This window comes from Sinohyriopsis cumingii, chromosome 14 (genome assembly GCF_028554795.1).
Source record: "Sinohyriopsis cumingii isolate HCF-2022 chromosome 14, ASM2855479v2, whole genome shotgun sequence".
NCBI lineage: Eukaryota > Metazoa > Mollusca > Bivalvia > Unionida > Unionidae > Sinohyriopsis > Sinohyriopsis cumingii.
In genome coordinates this window covers 34863313-34885604 of record NC_142974.1, presented here as the reverse complement: position 1 = coordinate 34885604, position 22292 = coordinate 34863313, and the positions used below count along the sequence as shown (strand labels likewise).

Genomic DNA, 22292 nt, shown 5'->3' with positions numbered 1-22292 from the left:
AAGGCCTTCGGAAGTCCCAAGATCTCAGAATCGACCCCTGACAACCCCATGGAAGGACGAAAACTAGCTTTAGTGCCTTACAAACGATGGATGGAATACCATCGGTGGCAAGAACAACGCACCCCGCATTTACCTCCCAATCCCCATTTGAGCGAGATGGCCCAGTTACAACACGAATTGCAGTCCTTAATGGATCGCCAAGATTTGTCCGAAACAGAAAAATCGCAAAAGTACGGTCAACTCTTGCAACGACTGCAACTCTTTCACCAGAAAGCTTGAGACGAAACAGCTCCACCCACTCTGAAAGATTTTAAGAGCTTGATGAAAAGTCCAGCACCATCACCAGTACCAGTACCACCAGTACCCGTGACCAAGACAGAAAAAGAAGAAGAAGAAGGGTTTCAAACTCCACCAGAAAAAGTACGCAAGTTAACAATACCACCTACCTCCAGAATTGGATGGATTAAAAAGATGATGGCAACCCCTTCTTCATCACAAGAGAAAAAGAAAGTGAAGACAGAAGTGAAGACAGAAGTGAAACAAGAACCGATATCCCCCGCTCAGACATCCTCCTCTTCAACACCTATTGCCGGTCGCACACGCAAAGCATTGCAATCCAAAAAAATACCCCAAGAGAAAAAGAGTAGCCTCTTTCAAGAGTGGGTGCCTTATTAACACACCAATCAACACAAAAAAAAATGGAAAAAGTCTTAGCCAGCATTTACTACGATCCCTCGCATCCTGCCGGTTACGCAGGAGTTCAAAAATTGTATCGTGCTGCCAAAACGCGACTGAAAAGTCTCCGTTTACCTCAAGTGCAACGATGGTTACAAGAACAAGCTACCTACACTTTACACAAACCCATTCGACGCAAGTTTGCCAGAAGTCGCACCCGAGTGGAAGGCATCGATCATCAATGGCAAGCCGATTTAGCCGATGTCTCTCATTTGGCCAGCTACAATCGTGGCTACAAATATTTGTTTTGTGTCATCGACGTCTTTTCCAAATTTGCCTGGGTCGTGCCCTTGACTTCCAAATCCATCAGCGAGTTAGTGCGAGCCCTGCAACGAGTGTTGAAACAAAGCGGTCGTCACCCTCTTCGATGGCAAACGGACAAAGGCACCGAATTTCTGAACCAAGCTTTCCAAAAAGAATTAAAGAAACGTGACATTCATTTTTTTACCACCGAGAATCCTGAAACCAAAGCCAGCATCGTGGAACGTTTTCAACGCACTTTGAAAGAACGCATGTGGAAATATTTTACGCATCACCACACTCTGAAGTACATCGACATCTCACCGCACCTGGTGCAAGCGTACAACCAATCTTACCATCGAAGCATCGGACGTGCCCCGCAAGACGTGACTCCCGACAACGAAGTGCTGGTGTTTGAGCGTCTGTTTGGTACGTCCCCGACGAGGGCTGTCCCCAAGAAAAGTGGAGAGTTGGCCGTAGGAGATTGGGTGCGCATTGGCAAAACCAAACGCACTTTTGACAAAGGTTACTTACCTAACTGGACGACCGAACTGTTTCGCGTCACTGGACGAGTGCATGGCCGTCATCCTGCCGTCTATAAATTGGAAGACATGAACGGAGAAGTGCTCAAAGGAACGTTTTATTTGCCCGAGTTACAACGTGTCACCAAAAAAGAAGACGACGTGTACGACATCGAAAGCATTCTCGAACGCAGAACCCGTAAAGTGGGCAAACGACGTGTCAAAGAAGTCAAAGTACGTTGGAAAGGATATCCGCCCAGTTTCGATTCTTGGATCGACGCTTCGCAAGTCATCGACTATAAAAAGAAGTGACCATCATGCCCTTTCACACATCAGACGCAGCTACGTCAACCACTCCTCCTTCACCCAGTTCTTCTGTGCAAGATTTACAAAAACAACCCTTGTGGGTGTGGTGTGGAGAACGTGTGCCTAAAACGCAAATCGTCTTTTTCTGCCAAATCTTCGTGGTGTATTGTGTCATCGGGGCAGCCATCGCCAATTTGAGTTTGCAACAAGGAGACAAACAATTGTGGACCATTTTATTGAGCAGTTGCATCGGTTACCTGCTTCCTAATCCCTCCCTGAAATTCACCTCGAACGGGAACCACGGGAACCTTGTGTCCAGTGCCAGTGCCAGTCACCACTCCAACCACAACCAGAACCCCATTTTGGGCGGAGACACGCCTCTGACGTCCACTAACCCCTCGGACAGCCACAGAACTGTGCAATTATGAGTCACCAAAACCAATTTTACTTAACCTTACCCAGTGACAGTTCCATGGAGGTGTTTCCCAAGAACACGTTGTGCTGTTACACGGCCAAATTACCTCCAGCCATCCAGTTAGGTCACGAAGCCCATTGGGAAGTGGCTTTAGTAAAAATCTTTCACCCGACCCAAGTCCTCAATGTCCTTCCCAATCAAAATTTTTTTGATGTGGAAGTTCATGACGAGCAAATGCAACAGTGGATGGATAGCAATGTCAAATATGACAAGAAAACCCGTACACAAAATCAAAAGTACACCACCTATCACTTGTTCATTCCCCCAGGCTATTATTTTAGTGGTCAACATTTGGTCAGCACCATAACCTCTAGGTTTAATGTCGTGTTTCTGAAAGCTTTGGAGCATGTCAACAAAAATGTCACCATGGAGTACCACAAAGCAGCTCGTCGCTTCTTGATGAAATTTGAACGGAGTAAAATCATGTCCATTTTATTTTGTCCTGAATTGTTTGACATGTTGGGCGGAGACATGGACATGAGAAAGGCCATGATCAAGAAAAACGAATTACCCATCGTTTACGACAACGAGTCTTTTGGCAAGTTATTTCGTGCCCCGGTAGAACTGAACCAAGGACTGAATTTGATGTTTGTGTATTCCGATGTGGTGGAGTACAACGTGGTGGGACACACCTCCGTACCGTTACTGCGTGTCATTCCTTTCAAAGTGGATTCTGCCACGAACACTGACGAGGAAGGTGGAAACACTTACCACGTCCACCGCGAATTTGTCCATCCTCACTATTTGCCGGTCAGCAAGTCGTATTTGGACACGGTCAACATTGCTATAAAAGGAGATTTGGGACAAAATATTCCATTCACCAAAGGAAAAGTCACGGTGAAACTCCATTTTCGAAAACGGTTCTCTCACGACTCGTAAGTAAGTCATGTATCCAGTGTACCGAGGGGTTACTCGACAGCGAGGACACGGTTTAGGAGACATGTTAAAATCGGCCTTTCGTTCGGTGGCCCCAGTGTTGAGACCGATGGTGACACGCGGATTGCACGCCTTGAAAGATGCGGCACTGACGCAAGGCAAAGAATTTCTCCAAAATGTCATCATCGACAAACAAAACCCTAAAGAAGCCTTCATGAGGGCAGGCAAAAATGTCTTGCTGCAAACGGGCAAAGACATTTTAGGCCGACGAGACACACCTATAAATGCCCTGCACGCTACCGAGTCAGGCATTCAGCAAGGACAAGGCAGAAAGAGACGACGAAGAAAACACCCTTTCATCAGACTTCAAGCTAGAAAGGCCAAGAAAAGAAGAACCGTTCGAGACTTAGACGTTTTCGATTATTGAGAAAGAACAAAAAAATGATGCACCGAGAGTCTTGCGCTTGTTCCAAGTCGGAACTGGATCTGTTTGCCATGCCCCCTACCATGATGACCATGCAAGAATCCCAGTGGGTGGAATTTCACCCCGTCTCCTCACTGACGGATTCCGCTCCCATCGAGTTTGAAATCAAAGGACAGCCCGAAGATTACATCGATCTGAATAGCAGTTACTTGTACCTGAAAGTCAAAATTCTAGATAAGACTGGAGGTGCTATAGACGATGAAGCAGTAGCTCCCGTCAACAATTTCATGCATTCCTTGTTCAGTGGAGTGGACTTGTACTTGAATAACAAACTGGTCAGTAGCAGCATGGATACTTACCCTTATCGTGCCTACCTGGAAAATCTCTTGACGTACGGAATAGATGCCAAGAACACTCATCTCAATGCCTGTGTGGTATGGGAAGCTGACGAACCTAACAAGTTTGAAATATTGGAAACTGATGAAAAGAAAGAGAACAATGATGGATTTGTAGAACGAAGAAAGAGAATCACGGGAGTCGACACAAGTTTAGAACTGATGGATCGTTTGCATTTGGACATGCGGTTGCAAGAAAAGTATTTGCTGAACGGGGTGGATGTCCGCCTGAGACTGAATCGTAGCAGTACCGCTTTCCATTTATTGGCTGATAGTGACGGTTACAAAACCAAAATCCAAGAAGCCAGACTCTACGTACGCCGTGTGGAAGTGTTACCTAAAGTGGGAAACGACATCAGTCAGACGTTGAGCAGAACGACAGCCAAGTATCCCATACGACGCGTGGAAGTGAAAACCTTCACCATTCCCAAGGGACAGCGATCCATGATCGAAGATCATCTGTTCCAAGGACAGTTACCCAAACGTTTGATCGTTGGTATCGTCGAAAATACAGCCTTCAACGGAGCTGCCGAAAAAAATCCTTTCTACTTTCAACACTTTGGCGTGTCCAAAATCGAAGTCAGTCGCGATGGCAAGACCTTGTGTACCCGACCTTTCGAACCTGACTTTACCAAGAAGAATTACTTGAGATCGTACTTGTCCCTGTACGAAGCCACCGGACAGTTAGGAACCAATACCAGTCACGGTATTACGTACGAGGATTATGCAGGAGGCTACGCTTTGTGGGCTTTTGATTTCACTCCAGACCAAGGCAGCGACGAGGGACATTTCCACCCTATAAAATCCGGCCAGATTCGTGTGGAAATTCAGTTTAAAGACCGAGACCCTGATGAAACGGTGAACGTCATCCTGTATGCAGAATTCGATAATACCATAGAAATCAACAGTTTGAGAGAAGTCATCCTAGATTACTAGAAACCATGGAAGACTGTTATCCCTCTTTACCTAGTGGAGAAACTTTAAAGATGGAATGTGAGGAGACTGTGGAAAAAGAAGAAGAAGTGATCGTGATGAAATCAAGATGGCCAGAACAAGAAGCCCATTTAGTCTCCTGTTTTGCCAAACACTTGGTCGACAAAATGACGGAATTGATCAAGAAAAATTGTTATGGATGTCAAAACGCTCATCCCAGTCAAATTCAACACGATAAATGCCTGATGTTAAGTCAAGAAGAAAAATTAGACGAATATCTGGACGAGGCTTGGAGTCTCATCTCGGACAAAGACGTGTTGCATCAGTGGTATAAAGACTTGCGTAAACATTCTTGTCCACCATTAACCACTCAAGAGATCCATCGTATCGAAGCTCTCCTGAATCAGAGTGAGGAAACAGAACGAATAACCGTTTATTCGTCAGACATTTTCAAGCAAAAAGTCAGGATCGAATTGACGACTTATTATTACCTGTGAAGAAGAAAAAAAACATTGATACCTGGGAACTTTATTACCTTTTGAACCACAGTTCGTATACGGCTTCTTGGAATCCTGTCGTCTGTGCTAAAGATGAACTTCCTCATCGCAAACCTCAAGACCATCAAGCTTATGTGATCAACACGGACGACAGTCATCTCCCAGGAACCCACTGGGTAGCCGTCTACTTTCCTCAAGAAGGATGTGTGGAATATTTCGATTCGTACGGATTGCCCCCTTTGGAAGACGATATCATCGACTTTATGAGAAGAAATGCTCAAACCACCCGATTCAATAACGTGAAATTACAAGGCACAGATTCCTTGGTGTGTGGACAATATTGCGTGTATTTTCTGCATCATCGCAGCCTGGGCTATTCCTTAGAACATTTAGTGACTCATTTTCATCCTCGTTCTTCTTCTAGAAACGATGTGAAAGTAGATCGATGGTTTTGTGACCATTATGCTTATCTTTTGTCTCAAGCTAGGAAACGTAGTGTCCATCAATGGCCTAATGATTTCCAAAAGTGGAAATCACAATTTCATTCACAACGTTGTCAGCCCTGTTTAAAGTAGATTGTCAATTGAGAAAAAAATGTTTGTGATTTGAAAAGATTGTTTGATGTTATAGTGTTGGATTATTGTTAAAAATGTTAGAATTGTTGTTTAGTGTTAAGTGATTTTTGAATAAAAAATGTTGTGTTTTGAAAAAAATGCCTTTGTGGTTTGTTTAGCTATAAGAATGTTGGATTGATGCTCTTTCATTTCTTACTATCCCTCTCATGACACTCACTGAACGTTGCGGCTCGAAAACCGTGTGGGGGATGTTTTCCTTCACGTCCGCGCTTTGACTTTAAGAATCGGGGTTGTTTCCAGTCTAACCATCCATTGTCGACTCATCCTCCTACGAAGATGTGCTCCAAACTAGCTAAGCTCAACGAAGCCTACGTGAATTTGCATAGGGTCAGACACAGTCTGATACCGAAGCCAGAAGAAATAGAGAATGTGAGAATGTTAAAAATCACTGAAGACCTGATAGAAGAGCTCTTCAGAGAAGAAATGAACAGGGAAAAAGAAGAATGGACAGAGAAGTACAGACTTCAGAGACAGCAGCAACAGCAGCAACAACAACAACAGCAGCAACCTGAAGCTGACAGAGGCTTTGTCGATTGTCGTATCGACACCAAAGAGTTCTTCTTCTCTTTCCGAAGAAGCAGACCTATCGCCAGAAAGTCTATCCTCAGAGGACATCGCATTCTTAGAAACTAAAAAAGAATGCCATAGCAAACAAAAAAAAACAGCCCTTTTCAGGGCTACCCCAATACTCTAGAAAAGAAATAACGATCGATTTGCCAATGTGTGTAGGTAGAGTAGTGTGAAAATAAACACTAACTCTTTTTTTAAAAAATGTGAGGGTATGTGTTTGTGTGTTTGTGTTTGTAAGTGCTTAAGTAAGTTGGTATGGATAGTAGATTAAAATGATGTCTTTTTTTGGTGTTTGAGGTGTATATTTGGAGTTAGATTGGATTGCTTTGCGTATGTGGATAGTCTATTGAAGTGATTTATGAAAAAATTTTAAAATAGTGATGGGTAGCATAAAAAGTGAGTGAGTGTTTCTTTTAGGTCCCCGCGTTGTTGTTTTTTTGGTCATGATCTAGGTAAGATCAATTTTATGTTTTTAGGGGGATGTTTTCCTTCACGTCCGCGCTTTCACTATAAATTGAAACTCGCTGGGCAGTCTAGCTACCCTTGTTGATTGATCAACACCAGAATGAATACCAGAATAAGCAAACTTCTTGAACTCCAGATACATCTGGAATATGTCAGGCGCCTGGTAAATGAACTGGCTGCGGAGGCTATAGTAGAAGAGGAAAGAATAAAGAAGGAAGAAGAGGAGAGAAGACAGAGGGAAGAGGAGGAAAAGAAAATAGGAGAGAGGATGGCTTACAAGATACCAGAGACAGAGGATTGGGGTGATGAAGCTAATCATCCTCCCTCTGCGCTCCCAGCCAAACGAGTCAACTGGAAAGACTGGAGTAGAAGATGCGTGTGTGGCGCCAGGCCAGGAAGGTGCCATCATTAGATAGGTGCATCTGGAGTTCAAAAAAAACCAACAGCCCTTTTCAGGGCTACCCAATACTCTAGAAAAGAAATAACTATTAATTTGCCAATGTGTGTAGGTAGAGTAGTGTGAATATAAACACTAACTCTTTATTAATAGTGTGAGTGTATGTGTTTGTGTGTTTGTGTTTGTAAGGGCTTGCGTAAGTTTGTGTGAATAGTAGATTATGGGGTTTTTATTGTTTCTTTGCGTATGTGGAGAGTATAGTTTGGGGTTTTATTATATGAAATGAGAAAAGTGGGGGATGTTTTCCTTCACGTCCGCGCGTTGTTCGGTCATGATCTAGGTAAGATCAATTTTATGTTTTAGGGAGATGTTTTCCATCACGTCCGCGCTTTCACTATAAGAACCCACAGTGTTCGTCGTTCGCACGATTCTACGGAAAGAAAATGGCAGCTGTATCTGACCTGTTCAACAACTTGAGACACTGTTATTTTTGGATAGTAGATGGAGTATATGTTGTAGAAAGAGTAGAAAAGGAATGGAAATATCCAGTTACAAGGGATTTTGTGACCAGACAAGTGAGGAGTCTGAAACTAGCTATGGATCTCCTTGACGGTATGTTAGAAGAAGAAGTGAAGAAAATAAGAGGATTCATTAACCCTCCCTATGTAAGAGTAGGTAGCTTGAAGGAAGCTCTGGATAATACAACATTAGTAAGATGCTTCCTACAAGATATCTTAGTTTGGAGTGAGTGGTCTTTTGTGAAATGGGGTGTTGACCAACTTATAAAAGCCGAGGTACTTATGAAACGAGTGCTGACCCAAGAAGTAGAGAACATAAAGGAAAGGTGGACTAAAGAAAGAAAGGAAGAACAGAATAAGAAGAAGAAATTAGAATTCGACCAACTGAATAACAACTGGATGAAAATACAGGCCAAGTTCCGAGCCATGGGTCACCCGGACTGGATACCAGAAACAGAAAAGAAAAAGAAGAAAGGAATGATGGACAAAATAAGGGGATGGTGGAAAAAGTTAAGAAGTTAAAAGAAGAAGAAAAAACCCAAAGGCCCTTTTCAGGGCCCCCATATTTCTCGAAAAGAGATAGCCTTTCAATTGCCTACCCCTTTTTTTAAATTTAAATTTAAATTTAAATTTAAAAAACTTTTAAAAATAAAAAAAAAATCCCATGTTCAATTTCCCTTGAGGCTAGAGTGACCCAAGACTTTTTCCCATGTTAAATTCCACTTGAGGCTAGAGTGTCCCACGATTTTTCTCCATGTTAAATTTCCATTGAGGCTAGAGTGTCCCAGGGGTCTCTGTAATGCTAATTCCCATTGAGGCTAGGGTATCCCACTTAACTACTTAGGGTAGCCACAGACAAATTTAATAATACCGGACACTCCCATGTCAACCCATTAGTGGGCAACGTTGTGCGGTGCTTGTTTTGTTCTATTACACCGTCATCCCCATTTGTTGAAAAGGACCATCCATAATATCTAATCTAAACATCTAAAAAAACACAGACAGAGCCGTTATAATTGAACCCAGTCAGGATTTATGCTATATTGAACCGCTCGCCTCGAGTTACCATCGCATGCGTCACTGGCGTACATGAATAGTGCAAGCAAACCATGTGACATTTTGCATTGTTGCTTCTAATCATGTTTAATTTCAACATCCTTTTACTGAGTGGGACAGCATTATAACAAGATCGCTCTATATCACATAGCTTTCGATTCAGTGAAGGAGACCAGGAAAATACCCCCGACATTATGAAATATACACGTTGGGTAAGCTTATTTACATTTATTCTTTGCATGATAAATCATTATCGTCTTGTAAGTTTTTATTACGATGGAAATTCCGTATTGTGTAGCTTAAAAGTCCGGTCAAGCTGTAAACATAATTTGCCAACAGATCAGGTGGTGGTTGGTGGGCTTAACGCTTTTTTTCAGCATGAGATAGGCTGCACATGGCGGCCAGTATATCTAGTGGAGGAGGAACCCGGGAAAACGTAAGGAAGTACAATCGACCAACTGGACTATACTGACATACCCACACTGGCCAAGCGCGATACACGAACTCACATGGAGAGAGGTGAGATGGCGGTGATCGGTAAAGAAGAGCGCCTTTGACCACTGTTCCACCTGGAACCCATACATCAGGGCCTATGGTGTTTGTTAAACCGAGTACTCATTACAAACTGCATAGATCCTAATCTACCGGTTCATTATGCGATGGCATATCTAGATATACGCAATCTACAGTTGGATCTGACAGATACAATTATTATGGATACTTGAAATGGATACCTTTGTCTTGGCTATGATACTTGAAATGAATACCTTTGTCTTGGCTATGATACTTGAAATGGATAGTTTTGTCTTGACTATGATACTTGAAATGGATACCTTTGTCTTGGCTATGATACTTGAAATGGATAGTTTTGTCTTGGCTATGATACTTGAAATGGATACCTTTGTCTTGGCTATGATACTTGAAATGGATACCTTTGTCTTGGCTATGATACTTGAAATGGATAGTTTCGTCTTGGCTATGATACTTGAAATGGATACCTTTGTCTTGGCTATGATACTTGAAATGGATACTTTTGTCTTGGCTATGATACTTGAAATGGATAGTTTTGTCTTGGCTATGGCTTAACAAGACAATGTTAAACATTTATAATTTTGTCTTCTTTTTTATGGCTTACGAAAATAAACATAATGTACAAAATAAATCATTACGAAGTACGGATTGTTCAGAGCATTTATATCTTTAGTTTTTCGTAACGTTTGTTACTGATATTCATCCTCCATTCTCCGTTGCAGGATAATGAATAATTTCTTTATAGGTAAATATACGTAAACGGTTATCATTACTACTACTATTGCTACCGCTGCTGCTGTTGCAACTATTAATGCTGAATAATAATAATAATAATAATAATAATAATAATATGAAGTTGATGATGCGGAGTAAGTTAAGTCTTTAGCAGCTTCTTGAGTGAAACCTTCTGTTGTCCTCCACCCCTTCCCCAATTCCACAAAACATTATCTCATTCTTTCCTATACCCTTTTGGATCAAAAGTCTAAGATAATGGAAAACGTCTAAGATCTAATATTCTTCCTGATGGTTTTGCAACGATATAAACCTTTGTAAGAAAAGAAATTTCAAGCACCGATGCACGTCGTTTTTTCATGGATGGGAAGGGTTATATATTAGGTGTGCCCTTTTGTATAAATCAACAAAAGATGACAATGATTTTATTTATTTATATTAATAGCCGATACTATTTCATTGATATAGCTAATATGCGGTGGTGATCTTGTACGAACTATGTAATATTGCTTTACTGCAAGCAGAAAGTTACACCTAAGGTTTAACAAATAGATTCATTGGCACAAACCAACCTATGTCTAGCTGAGTTTGTAGTATAAAAGCTTAAGAAGTTTAGCAATGCATGTATGTCAAGTCACACATGTTTGTCACATGTCATGTTTAAAAAGTTCGATAGTACAGAAAGGTGAAGTTGTGTGTCTAAGGTTAAAACTTTGATATTGAGATATGGACCAGGATATACGTGGTACGCACAGGATATTGGAACTAGTGAACTCATTTTGTCTTTATTTTGGCAAAGAATATAAGATACTTTATTGTTGGATTACCGTAAATTACAGGCAAGTATTTTCTAACTTTATATGCTCTTCTCATTATTTGACGATGGAACGATGAGACGCAATAAAATTTCACGCCATTAACAATTAGGCCATTTATGTAATAATTATACTGACAACGGAACGGGGAGACGCAATAAAATTCCACGTCATCAACAATTAGGTAATATATATGCTAATTATATTGACGATGGAGCGGGGAGATGCAATAAAATTCCACGTCATCAACAATTAGGCTATTTATGTAATAATTATATTCACGATGGAATGGGGAGAGGCAATACAATTCCACGTCATCAACAATTAGGTCATTTATGTAAATGCAATTTGATTGAAGGTGAGTATTACATAATTATGGTATGTCCATTTTATCTGAAGCTAAGGAGAAAATATTTACCATCATATTAGTACATTCTATTCTTTGATGGTAAGGTGAATCAGCTCACGTCATGGGTAACAAAAGCAAACTAGCACTTGCTTATAATGGGACTAAAAATCTTAAAAATTTCCTAATTAATTCTAAACTATAAAAATCTCATATAAACAGTGATCATCAACTAAATGTAATAGGCCTATTTGTTCGCACTGTTCTTTTATTAATAAAAACACTTACTTCTTTCAGTAGTATTAATACTAAAGAAACATTTAAAATTCATTGTGATACTAATTGTGCAACATTATATGCTATTTATTTGATCACGTGCAAAAAATGTGACACCCAATTTACTGGTTAAAACAGTCAACAAATATCTAAAAGTATGAACCAACATAGATCAGACATAAAACATTATATAGATAAATCTTTTTCATCTCATGTTAACGACAGTTCCCATACTTTGCAAGAGTTTTCATTTCAACCTATTGATATAGCTGATTCTGAGATGGAACGTCTGTTAAAGGAAACCTACTGTATTCAACTTCTTAATAATGATTATCCAAAAGGTCTAAATTCCAAAACTCTATACGACATTCATTATTTTTTAAAAATATAATGTGTTTTGTTCTTTAAAGTATGCTTAGGATTGGCATTTGTTACAATTAATTAAGAATATTTTTATATTAATTTAATTAGAATAACTTAAATAGTGAAATATATATATATATATATATATATATATATATATATATATATATATATATATATATATATATATATATATATATACACACGCACTTAGGGAATGAGTTTGTTTGCAGTTTACTTTTGGATTTTAAAGGTAGCTTTCACAATTTTAGTCATATAGCTACAATGTCTGCAGTGTGGCAGTTTATAGTGGTGTCTAGCACTGGGGCATCAGGCCACAGAAAAGTGATTCTTATACTCCTTCTTGAGAAGTACAGTCTATTGTTTTATCGTCTGAAAATGGCAAGGACAAAGCAAACGGATTGTGTGTGATAGAGAAGTAGAAAGCGTTTTCATTACTAACATCTTTGTATAATTCATTTATTTTATAACACATTAGCTCATTCCTTACTGCTGTATAAGATTAATCCCGGCTGGGATTAGTATATAGTGTAACTGAGTGAGCTGTATTCATCAGCAGCGAAACTTTGTTTTCGCCTGACTACATTATTGTAGATTGTGTCAAAGTTATTTAGTACATAATGTGATAATAGATAGTATATCCTGTAAAACCGGTGTAAAATTTGGTAGCGTAGTCCAGCTCTAAATCTGTAAAAACAATATTTAATATCGGGTCCAATAGTAATAGTAGTGTGAGATCCACTTTCTGTTGTTTTTCACAAATTAATGCAAACCGGAGGAATCGAAATGGATCAAGAGGAGGCACAAGCAGGTCCAGGTGGATCCAAAATAAAACAATATTTCAGGACCATCATAGAAGAAACGAGAATGATAGTTAACCACCCGCCCGGGTGTCAAACCTTGGATTTTGAAGGGGCAGCCAGCACACCAAGGCAGAGCGAAGTATTAATGGCTCTACATACCGCTGGGGTAGACATTGGAAAAATCGAGGCGCTACAGAACGGAGGCCTCAACCAATATGTTCTATACCCTAAAGGGAACACAGCGCTACTAGAAGTAGAAGAAATGACAATTAAAGGGATAGTGGCAAAAATCAAAAGAACTGCGCCTTTATCAGAAACTTCGAGCCGCGAGCAACGGAAGTAAATGTCATGGGCCTGCCGCTAGAGGTCAGCAGTCAGGAACTACTCATGAAATTGGAGAAAAAAACTGGGGTCAAAGTGATAACACACAAGATGGCGACCGTATGGGGTTTTGCCCCAACAAAATCAGGAAATAGACTGGTGTACGTGAGCCGGGGGGATGCTAGGAAAATACCTGTATTTTTCTACGTCCTCGGATTCAGATTGAAGACCTGGTACAGGGGCTGCGAGCAGCATAGACTCTGTCCCTTATGCCATCAGACTGGACATGGACCCAGAGACTGCCCAGGAGGCAATATACCAACGGGACCCCAAAACACAACATATGCAAGCAGAACAGCAGGGTATGCAGCCACGCAGCAGTCAACAACAACAACAACAACAACAAAAACAGGTTGATGAAATACTTAACTTAATCAAACAGGTTAGAGAGGGAAACGGGAAGGAAGAAGAACCAACACAGACACAGCCCGACCTTGATATAACCAAAATTGAGGGGCATAAAACCTTGGATTGGGAGGGGTACTTAAGCCCCAACAAGACCAGTAGAGCTGAAACGCAATTGGAAGAAGAGGGCATACCGACGAAAAATAAGTCTGGAATCCTAGAACAAGAAACGAGTCAGCAGGAGGAGAGCACCCCACAACTAGCGTCAACACCACTGCCTAAAAGGGGTAGGAGAAAACGGAAAACAATATCACCACAAGAGAGATCCTCATCAAGAAAGAAACAGAGTAAAGAAGGGAGAAAAACCACGGAAATGGAGTTAAGGGAAGAGGAGACTGAACTAGGTAGCCAAAGTGAAGTAGAAGATGAAGATGAAGAAAACGGACAAAAAGACTCTGGAAATGGACAAGGAGAAACAGAATATGAGACCGGATCAGAAGACAATACGGAAACAAACCAAGAAAATATGGAATCGATCCCGACAAGCAACACAGAATCAAGCAACACCATGCAAGCAACAATTACAACAACAACAGAAAGTGAAAATACATTAATCTCGTCAGAGGGGGGTGGGGAAACCAGTGCCCCCCCCCCCCCGACATTTCACAAATAAGAATTTAATCAAAAAACCAAAAACAATTTGTAAAATAATAGAATCCAAAAGCAACATCCTGGAAAGAGACAGGAATGGAGGGAAAAAACTTATAGCTCCTGTCTATTAATATAAATGGTGTAAATAAGGAAAAAAATCTTTAAATTTCCGAAAGATCTAAATTATGATGTATTGCTTATACAAGAGACACATAATGGCTTTAAAGATAATATAAAAATAACAATAGAAAGTCACCTGAACGGAAATTCTACTAATTAGTGATTACGAACACACAGATGTTAAAGGAGGGGTGGCAGTTTTAATTAAAAATAAAAGAGGGTTGTCATGGGATAGAATAGAAGTAGATAGGTTTTTTAAAGGTAGGATGATACACATTATAATTGAGGAAATGCACATAATTAATATATACATGCCAGCTAACAGGGAACAAAAGAAAATTTTCTTAGATAATTTAAATAAATATATAGAGAAATATGCAACAGGAAATATCATTATAGAGGGCGATTTTAACTGGGTGGGAAAAAATATAGATAGGGAGGGAAATCTAGCACCAAACGATATTAGGATTAAACCGGATATGGATTTTTTTATTAAAAAATATAAATTAACGGATGTTTACAGAGTACAAAACTTATTAAGGAAACAATATACTTTTGAATATAAAATGAATAAAGGAAGCCGCTTGGATAAATTTTACTGCAACAACTATGATAAAAATGTACACAAAGAAACTAATATTACTGATTTAAAAATATCTGATCATAAACTTATAAATATGACTGTAACATTTAAAAATAGAATAAAATGGGGGCAAGGAAGATGGATGATAAATAATTCGATTTTAAAAGATACAGATTTTATGCAAAGTGTCAAGAAAGAGATAGAAAAATTTAAGAATAGGGAAAACGTAGATATAATACTAGAATGGGAAAAACTAAAAGTCAAATTTAAAAAACTAGCGATAGAACACTGTAATTTAAAAAGTAGGAAACTGAAAATAGAAAGGGACGCGATCAGATACCAACTACAAAAAACAAATACTAAGGATATCGAGACCAATTTAAAAAAACAGATTGGAAGAAATAAATAAAATAGAAAGTAGGGGTAGAGAAATTAGGGCAGGGAAATTTACGGGGATATATAAAAAAGCAGAGGGATTGTATAAAAGAGAGGAGAAAAGAATGGGGGGAGATAAATTTATGGATAAAATTAAAATCAACACAACAACAACAACAACAATAACGGAAAAACAGGAAATAATGAATCATATTACAAACTATTATGCCACACTATATACGTCACAAAAAATATCGGAGAATGAAATTGATGATTACCTAGCAAAAATACCATGTGAGAAAATTAATAATGATTTTAAACAAATATGTGATGAATTTATCTCACAAGAAGAAATTTTAGATAGTATAAACACAATGAATAAGGGAAAATCTCCAGGAGGAGATGGACTCTCTGCAGGATTCTATATGACATTTTGCGGAGAGTTGTTGCCCATTCTCGAATGGTTATATAATAATATCTTTTTAAGAAACAAGGAAATGTCGGAAACATTGAAAGAAGGGGTCATCATTTTAATCTATAAAGGGAAAGGGGATAGGGAAGAACTTAAAAACTGGAGGCCCATCTCCCTCCTTAACACGGATTACAAAATATTGAGTAGGATTTTGAGCAATAGACTTAAAAAGGGGATAGGCGAAATAATCAATGTAAACCAAACGTGTGGGCCAAAAAATAGGGACATACAAAGTAATATATTAAGTATAATTGCAATTGTAGACTATATACAAAATAAGGGACAGAAAGCTGCTATGGTACTTTTTGATCAGGAAAAAGCCTTTGATAGAATTGAGCGTAACTATATACAGAAAGTCCTGGAAAAACTTGGTTTCGGAGAACCTTTCCGAAAATGGACAAAAATACTATATAATAACATAACTTCACGAGTTCAAAACAACGGAGCAATGACAGAACAATTTGACATTAAAAGATCAGTGCGGCAAGGGTGCCCACTATCAATGCTATTATACGTAATAGCAATTGAAATGCTTAGTATCAGTGTAAAACTAAACAAAGAAATTAAAGGTATAAAAGTTCTAAATATCAAAGAGGAAGTGAAAATGCTACAACATGCAGACGATTGCACTAACTTTTTAGAGGATCCGAAATCCTTTGAGAACCTTATAAAGGAATATGAAAAATTCGGAAGAGCATCGGGGTCCAAAATAAATCATGATAAAACAGAAATATTAGAGATAGGTAACTGGCGTGGTAGGCATTTAAGCATACCAGCCCATGTATTCAAAGATACTGTTAAAGCACTCGGGGTGTGCTTCGGCAAAAACGAAGAGAAGGATAACTGTAACAAAATGGAAAGTGAGATAAAACGGAATGTCGATATCTGGGCACTTACGCCGTTATGCTTAATGGAACGGGCCCAAGTGGCCAAAACATATATGTATGTAAATCTTAATTATATAATGAAGTCCACCAACATAAGTAACATAATATTGAATAACATAGATAAACTTATAATTAAATATATATGGGATTTTAAACTACATCATGTAATAAAAGAAACTTTGTACAAAGCAAAAGAATTGGGGGGAATAGGGATACCAAGTCCCATAATTTTAAAAATTACCAATATTTTAAATAGATTTAAACGACTCAATGACGAACCTAAATTACCATGGGAGGGGATGTATATATTGGTTTGGTTTCGTTTTGCGGAACAGGGAGGGGATATATAAAAATAAAAACATGATGAAATTACTGGAAACACCTAGAAAGTTTAAAAGTATAAAGGAATTATTAATGAAGTATAGGGATAAAAAAGAATTTTGGGACTTAGACGAAAAACTCTCATATAATTGGATTCGGAATGACATAACCAAAAATATACAATGTAAAGTTGAACGGGAGAATTTATACGTTAACTGGAAAAAGGCATGGGGGCACTGGTCACAATTAGGATCTTTAAAAATACAAAGCCTCGCCTTCAAATACATGCATGATGCGTGGTTGACAGGAGAGGTCGCAGCGAGACGGCATATGGTCAGAACACCGCCAAAATGTCCGCTGTGTAAAATAGGCACTTTTAATAAAAAACATGTGATGTTAAGTTGTATGGAAACACAGAACGATAGAAAAATTATAATTGATGAAATTAATATAATTAGTAATTTTAAACCACAATGTCTACTATTTCTTGATGGTGATTTTAGCAAACCAACCTTATACAAAATGTCAAGTTTTATTGCCAATAATATTAAAAAGTGTGGCCCAATTAAATTTTAACTTAGGAAATACCTCAAGAGGGAAAGTACAGATAATGATGCCATGGGGCTATGTCACATGGCGCTACGCGAAGTGAACAGGCCCATGGCAGAATCTGGAAAAGAACCCCTCTTGAAAATAATTTAAACCGAATGTCTATCCTTTCTGTCACTAGCATCAACAAATATTCTTGTGAATTGAAATTGGAATTTAAATTTAAATTTATTTTAAACTTTAAAAAAATGTATGCAATTAGAAGTTCGGATTGCAACTCAAAATAAATTTAAGTTAAATTTAAATTTAATTTTTTTTTTTTGGGACCAATTTAGGAATATTTATAATTAAAAGATAGACCAGCTCCATGGGGGAGAAGCATAATAATTAAAAAAAATGTGAACTCTTCCTGGAGCTCAGTCTAATCTTATTAAGAAAGGTGATTTAACACATTCATAAGAATCAATAAGATTCAAAAATTGAGGGGACATCAACGTTTTTCCAAATTCATAAAAGTATAATAACGAACTTCCGTTGTATATAAACACGGAATATAATAGGAAAACTTATACACTACAAGAATTTGATCCAACAAGCTATCCCAACAAAAACACAATATAGCATACATAACACATAACACAAACATATAACAAACATGGGATGTAGGAGACCCTAGCAAGGTCACAGGAAAAACAAACTAGGGGAAGTTAAACCGAGAGGATAAGTGAGATCACTCTCGGAGACACTCCCCTATAGATACACTAGGGATTGGAAAAATACCCGAACTCCTAATTCACGTTATAAAAACGATGAAATAATACATTACAACAAATCAGGGGGAACACAAAAACACATAAATAATTAATGTAATTAGGAGGGGGGGGGCATCTGTCTGGTGCCCCCCCCCCAAAAAAAAAAACAAACAGAAAAGTGGCATCATGTCTCACCCAGTCACTTTATCCCGACACCATGCCGACCAATCCTAACACTAGCATCTTAATAATGAGCGTCAAGCGAGGCAGCTGCTAGTACCACTTTAAAAGTCATTGGTATGACTTGGCCGGGGGCTCAAACTGGTGACTTCCGCGTCCGAGGCTGACTCTCTAACAACTTAAACAACCGGAACGGTCTCTAAGGGAAGGAAAGAAGTATGAACAGATCTCATTGAATATGGCATGAACTTTGCTATTCATAGTACTTATACAAAATTTAACTTTAATGCAGTCTTGTGCAGTGATGTATTATGGGCCAATAGTCTTTATTTACCTAACAATATTTTCTTGCATTGCCTGGTCGTGTACAAACCCGCTCACCTTTAAAATTGAAACACACACACACACGCACACACACACACACACACACACACACACACACACACACACACACACACACACACAGAGGGGGTAGAATCAATTTGAGTTTCTTTATTTTTTGATACTCGGAATAAGGACTTGTCAGGTTTATCTCCAGCTCTTGCAGTAAACAGAAGCATCAAACTGAGCTTTAGGAAAAGATGGCTATAACGTCACAAGGTCATATTCGGGTCTCCACCAGAGGAACAATCTGGTCAGTCTCGCTAGAACCTAGAATATATGCACTTATCCATTGCAATATCTGCAATGGTGAATCAATAGCGTGAAATAGGAGCATGTCCATAATAAATGTATAGACGATCGGAGGGTGGTCAGTTTTTAATACTAAATATATCTTTGACGAAGGTCTAAAAATGCGTGGAAAATCAGTCTGTGCAACGTGTGACTGTTGTTGTTATTAGATTAGTTACTAACGCATTTTGTCGAACGTACCACATCACTGCCTTTGAAACACTCCCGAAAGAGAACGGAATTACAATTGACTTCGTTGATTGAATTTAGGGGTGGCACCTCTTAATTCTAAACTAATGTTTAAACTTAGCATATTGATTTTTTCAAAGAACGGTTTATGTGAGATAGTTTTTAAAACAACAACAAAAACAAAACAAACAAAAAAAACCAACAAAAATCATTTCTTTCCTTGTAAACTTTAGTTAGATTTGAAGAATGGTAAAATTTATGGCAAATGGCAGCATTAGGGCTTTAACATGTGAAACCAGTATACATATTTCAAATCGCCAGATAGCTTACCAACAAAACTTACAAATTTTAATACAACTCTTTTTAAATCACAAGCCAAACTGGAAAGATGAGAATAATGACATTGCATTTATATTGTTTATATGATTAACATCTATAAAGAAATTCGTGTACACTCAATTTTGGCTGAGTACAAGACACTTAGGGATCGACTATTCAATGATCAAACGAACATACTGTGTTTTTCCTTTATCTCAAGATAAAAGAAAGATCCAACAAAATATGACGGATTTAGATTTTTCACGTATCGGAGCAAGTGTTTTTTTCTCAAGCTATTTGAGGGTCACATTTTCCCCCAAAACATAAAACAATCGGAAAAGTAAATTGTCGGTAAGTGACATTACTTATATTTTGCTTCAGCAACATCTTTGTAATGATGATGGTTATGACGACGATAATAATGATGATGGTTTTGACGACGATAATAATGATGATGGTTATGACGACGATAATAAAGATCAAATCAAATTCATGTCATAGTTTGCTGATTACTCTTTCGACTCCTCCTTTTGGTATTTTCACCACGTCGTGGTTATGTTTACTCCGCTATATTGATTTGTTGACTGGTACCTCTGGATGTAACGCGATGACGTCACGATAGTTATTCCTAAAGCGTTCATACCGAGATTTTGAAATGATATCTTTATGGGTCAACACAACGACAGATGGATTGGCCATGATACTAAAACACGCGTACGATATAACATCTCAGCAAAGGGCAACGAGTGGCTGAGTGGTCTAAAGCGTATTCCGTTACGGATCACTGCCATCTCACCTCTGTCTTTAAACCCTACAGCAACATCCCAGCAAGAAGCATGGCAATGTCTATGGGATTTTCATCTTTATATGTTAATTACATTCGCTTTTCATGTTATCTTAAATTACAAATTGATAGTCACTCTTCGCAGTTTTCGTTCGCCATCCCACCCTCACCCGTAGCTGTTTCTTCTTTCAAATGTAAAAGCAAATTAACATGTACATAAGATTGTCCTATTTTTTAACTAATGAAAGTAGTATATGGTACGAGCCACTGGAACACTTGCTCTTCTTTTACTCATTTTACTCTTTATTTTACTCATATATTTTTTAAAAAATCATAAAAGCAGCTTTATATTCATTTTTCTTTGAAATATTTAACTTTTACAAACTTAATTAGGCATTTTAGTACTTTTGTTTAGTGTATGATTAAAAAAAAACAACAGATTTTACTGGAAAACTAAACTGCATTTTATGTTTTACTTCATATAAAGCAAATTACTTAAACTACGTAATTCTAAAATTGATTATTAAAGAACAAGTACAAAATAATTCAGTAGAAGAAAATATCCGTAATATAAATATAAATAGTCAAAACAAGTTGACAATATAAAATAGAACACTCAGGAAACTATGTTGAATAGATTTATTAGAAGACATATAATTTCTGATTTTAAGATTATGTATCGAAGAAATAATGCGTTTCTGTTGTCTAACTTCCATACAAAGAAAAGGATTTAGCCTAACGTTGATGGTTACAATGTATTTACAGTAATATAGCAAACAAACGGAAATGAGAACGACGCAAAGCATCGACAGCTCTTTATTATATATATGCAGTAAACACAAATCATTAACGGTGTTCAAACATACACATTTTGAAAAAAGAAAGTAAAACTTAAGGAATGATATAATAGTTTAGTCTCCTGAACTTCCTGCTCATCAATGATCAGGGACAGTGTTAAAGAGAATAGTAAGAACTGTGATAAGGACTGTGATAAGGACTGTGATAAGAACTGTGATAAGGACTGTGATAAGGACTGTGATAAGAACTGTGATAAGGACTGTGATAAGGACTGTGATAAGAACTGTGATAAGGACTGTGATAAGAACTGTGATAACGACTGTTTCATATATTGGAGTTTAAAACCAAAATAAACATCAGTTCCCACCAGGCTGGATAGTCAACATAACTGGTAATAAACACCAGTTCCCACCAGACTGGATAGTCAATAAAATCAGTAATAAACACGAATTCCCATCAAGCTGGAGTCAATATAAACAGTAATAAAATCAATTCCCACCAGAATGGATAGTTAATAGTAAGTAATAAACAACTATTCCCAGAAGAATGGATAGTTAATAAAATTAGTAATGAACCTTAATTTCCACCAGGTTCGATAGTCAATAAAATCAGTTTCCACCAGAATGGATAGTAATTTATATATATATATATATATATAGAAACCGTTAATTGTGACCTGAGGTTAAGCAGGGAAATATACAATCTTATGATTGTTAGGATTTAATTAATTGTGCTTTAACGTCTAACACCATAAAGTTGTATTATGTTATGACCCAGTTTGGGCTGAATTTATTTCTTCAAATTATTGAATTCAAGAGATTATTTTCTCTTGAAATACAAACGTACTCTGATAAACTTCTTGGATAAACACATTCACTGGGATTCATACTGAATTCAAACCTGGAATAATATTTCTGTGATTCAACAAAGACTTTTAACACATTGGTACTCCGTAGGCTATGACGGACACGTCATCGCCTTTAGT

The 22292-nt window shown here is 38.0% G+C and overlaps 1 protein-coding gene across 2 annotated transcripts in view; it reads left to right on the top strand.

Moving 5' to 3' along the window:
• Positions 1-9050: 9050 nt before the first annotated feature.
• The window catches only part of LOC149783558 (uncharacterized), a 43169-nt gene continuing 29927 nt past the window's right edge, over positions 9051-22292 (top strand). Inside the window, exon 1 of one of the 2 annotated variants that reach the window (XM_089931823.1) lies at positions 9051-9255. The gene's annotated coding sequence lies outside the window, so the exon portion shown is untranslated. The remainder of the gene's footprint in view (positions 9256-22292) is intronic. The other variant, XM_089931822.1, reaches the window with a different exon arrangement.